This window comes from Crocodylus siamensis, chromosome 1 (genome assembly GCF_052110815.1).
Source record: "Crocodylus siamensis isolate JL-2025a chromosome 1, ASM5211081v1, whole genome shotgun sequence".
Classification (NCBI taxonomy): Eukaryota; Metazoa; Chordata; order Crocodylia; family Crocodylidae; genus Crocodylus; species Crocodylus siamensis.
The window spans coordinates 206,059,438-206,063,492 of NC_143395.1; the positions used below are offsets into that span (position 1 = coordinate 206,059,438).

The 4,055-nt window shown below is 42.6% G+C and overlaps 1 pseudogene; it reads left to right on the top strand.

Moving 5' to 3' along the window:
* The first annotated feature begins 262 nt into the window (after positions 1 to 262).
* Positions 263 to 2,479, top strand: ZNF697 (zinc finger protein 697; annotated as a pseudogene).
* The last annotated feature ends 1,576 nt before the right edge of the window (positions 2,480 to 4,055 follow it).

Consider the following 4,055-nt stretch of genomic DNA (forward strand, 5'->3'; position numbering starts at 1 on the left):
GATAATAGAGTGAAAGGAGAACATATGGATATTATATGGATGATGATATGGAATATTCTTCCTGTGAGGAGCTATCAGTATAAATGGGATTTGGTAAGATTAGCTGTGTGCCTGAGAGAGAGTTACAGGGCCTGAAGAATCTGTACCACATGTATTTTGGGACTGCCCTTTTGTGCAAAGGGTATGGGAGGAGTTGTGTCGATTTTTGAGGGTGATCGTTAAGGACTGTGATATAACATATGAACTGGTGCTGTATGGGTTAATGCCCAAAGAGCTGAAGCCACAGAGTCTGAGCACTGTACTACTTTGTGCAACAGTAGTGGTATGGAATATGAGAAACCTGTCATTGGTAAAGGGACTGGCTTTCCCCAGAAGAGAATGTTCGGAGTTGGCAATATACAAATTGAAATATTATGTGGATCAAGATGCAGACAAGATGGGGAAGGAGAAGGCAGAGAAGAGATACAGGAAAGAAGCATGGTGGTATTTCTTCCAAAAGGAGAAAGGGATGGAGTGAATCCTGGGTTGGGGAGTTTCATGAGAGGTTAGTGTGTTAATGGTGAAACAGGGTGTGTAATAAGAACAAGGTATTGTTGTACATGGAGGTTGCCAGGTTTTGCATTGATGTAGTTTCTTCTAGTTTTGTAATAAAAATAGGTTCCTAACAACATTTTTGGTACCAGGGGAGAGTGTTAAAGCTTGCTCTGGCCTCTGAGTGTCAGCCTGGTATTGCAGTACCTCTTGGCCTGGTGCTCCTAGGGGAGCAACTGCCTGTTTTTTTTAAGGGCCACAAAAAAAAAAAAAAGTTCCCATCAGCATGTTTGCTTCATATGGACCATGTACTTTATAGTCATGCTTAGCGTTGGCTTTATTTAATAAACATCATAGGTAGTTTAGATTACTGATCACATGCTGCTTTCGGCAGCAGTTTAATAATAGACACTGTATTTAATGAGATTTCTGTGTATGCAAATGTAAGATGAGGGGCTTTCCCCCCATGTTTATGTGATGTAGGAGGAGATGTAGGGTAGTTTTTCTCTGGACTGCTACAGGGCAGATCACTGAGAAATATGTTCTTTCCTAACTAGTTACATTGTCATCAGGTGTTTGATGAATACAAAATGGCAATTTCACTAATAGTGATACTGACCCTTTTCATTGGTATGAGCAGGTTTTCTAAACTTGTCCCCTGGATGGAACAAGTCATAGAGCTGTGCACCCCATATCTCCAGGACTTTGAGGAAAGGGAGATCCTTCTTGGTGACTACGCATGTGAGGAATACGACAAACTTATCTCCAAACTGAGTGAAATAACATGTATTTCCTGCAGAGCCTCCACAACACTTCTTCGCCTTTCCAGTGGGTTTAAAACCAATAGTTTCCTTATCTGGAAAGCCTCACTCCTGATTTTCCACCAGTTTTATCTTCTGGCCAGTGTGCTTCCTCCTAGCTTATCTTTGAGCATTCAGTTCTAATATTAAAGCAGAATTGTTCCCTGCCTCAATAGGTTTACTCCCAACATCCAACCTTAATGTTTGTTTAGTTGAGGCATGTACCTTTTGTTATTTCCTTCCCTCGGATTTGTTTCCTACCAAACATTTATGTTTGGCTTCTGTTTTTGTTAAGAAGATGATGAGATTGTGAGTGAGAATGAGGAAGAGAATCCCCTGGAAGACTGTCCTGAGAATGTGGAACAGCATGGGGTGTTACCAGGGGAGTTTTCAGACTGTGTTTTCCAGAGCCCTGATGAGGAAGAGGCCTATGAGAGTCAGTGCATGTCAGAAGAGCAACAGGAAGATCTTCTGGGTAAGAAACAGGTTGTTAATCCCATTTATCCTGAAAGAGGTTTCAGGGATCTACAAGGTATCATCTCCACCCAAGGATTCCTCTCGGAGAGAGTTCCTTTGCATTTCCTGATTGGGGGAGAGCTTTAGTCAGAACCTGAGCCTAGTGCCCCCTGAGATTGCTCAGATTGAGCAGAAGTCTCACAAATGCCCAGAGTACCACAAGGGCTTCAGATGGCACTTGGACCTCATCAAACACCAGAGAACACACACTGGGGAAAAGCCCTACATGTGCAATGAGTGTGGAGAAAATTTCAGTGTGAGTTCCCACCTCTCCACCCACAAGAGAACCCACACCTGGGAGAAACCCTTCCAGTGCAGTGATTGCAGCAAGAGCTTCCTCAGCAACTCACACCTAGGCAACCACCAGTGAACCCACACTGCGGAGAAGCCATATGAATGCTTGCAGGAAGAGCTTCAGTAACTTCTCGACACTTGCGCAACACCAGCCGACTCACACAGGTGAGAAACCCTATGTGTGTGTGGAGTGTGGGAAAAACTTCATCCAGAGCTCCCATCTTGTCCGGCACCAGAGGATCCACACTAAGGAGAAGCCATATAAATGCACTGACTGTGGCAAGGGCTTCCTGTACATGACCCATGTTACACAGCACCACAAACCCCACCTGGGGTAGGACATAGGGGCAGGTCCTCCTGGGGATCTGCAAGCCATGGACCTGCCCATAAAAATGGAGGTCCAAGTACATGTCAGTGATGAATACAAAGAAGGAACCACAAGTGATGGGGTCACCCTAGTGAAAGTTGGTTGTTCTAAGATTAATGGGGGTGGGGGGCGGGGCTTGGGAGGAACAGCAGATGTGAGCTTGTTTTTGGCTGGAGTTAATTGTTAATTGGAGTCAACAAGGACTGGAAGGTGGTAGCAAGAAATGGGGAAGAAGTTGGATGGTAAGGAGTTCCGATTGTTTGGATTACTGCCAATGGAAGGACAAGAGGGAAAGTATTGGTTGTTATCATATTAAGAAGACAAAGATGACAAATTACTTGCTGGACTTTGGAACCAGTACCCTGGGAAATGCCTTACTTACTGAACTAAGGTTTCTTCCTTAGTTCAACAGGTGCCCCTAATTCTCTTTGGCAGCATCTCCAGCAATTGCATCCTCTTTTGTTATTGTTCTTCTTATTATTATTCTTATTAGAAGATCATATTTATTGTAGTTGCTGTTTTACGAGCTCAGTTAAACCTGGGCAAAAAGGTTTTCTAGTGTATGTTGTAGTACTTCAGATTTCTGCTGCAGGCAGTTTCTTTCCTGCCCCTCCCTTGCCCTTTCCTTCTTATAAAGAATGTTATTCTCTGGTCTCTTTTCCTTGATTCAATTTTCAATGAATCCTGTATACTCTACCATTAATTTCACTAGAGAGAAAAACAAAGCAGCCTTATTATGTGTCTTATCTGGAACAAGGGAAAAAAAATTACAGTGATAACTAACCTATTTATTCAACATACCTCATTTTGCTAGCTGAGAGAGAACTTTGGTGACCACTCTTCAACTTGGTGACTTGTCTAGTATACACTGAGTGCTGTACCTAACTCCAAGTTAATTAATATACCTAGGGCTCAGTGTATATTTGTAGCTGCTCTGAAGTGCCAGAAGCCTCACACTTGAAGTTATTACTCTCGCCCATGAGTTTTCCAGTTCACAACCACATACCTACTATCTAAAGGTTTTAATTATTGGCTATAAGGCCCTGTGAGGTGGGTCCTGGTGAAAGTGCCATGTCCTTTGGTAAGAGAGGGCTATGATTTGTGGGCGCTTTTTAGACAGGTTTCAAGTCAGTTCCCTGCCTGTTAGTGAAAGGGGTATTCATGCTCTCAACCACAGGAATGAGCCTGCAACTCAGGCATTCTGAAGATGTTTTACTAAAAGTAAAGGCCATGTTTATAAGATCCCTAAAGAGTATATTAGGGTCATTTATAAAGTAGTGTGATATGACAAATGTCCCTTATTTGGGTACAAATTCCTGAAAGGAAGCTGTTAATATGAACTTGAAGTTTTCACAGTTTTGGCAATGGGGAAACACTTTGCCCTTTATCCTATGGCATTACACCTGTAAAATGTATTCATTCTTGCCGGGGTATATATGTAATTCTGAAGTGGTATACTTTACATTTTAAAGTTGCTTTGCACAATTTTTGATAATGCCACACGAAGCCAGACAGTGGAGCCAAAGACTCTTATTGTTTCCTGTGTC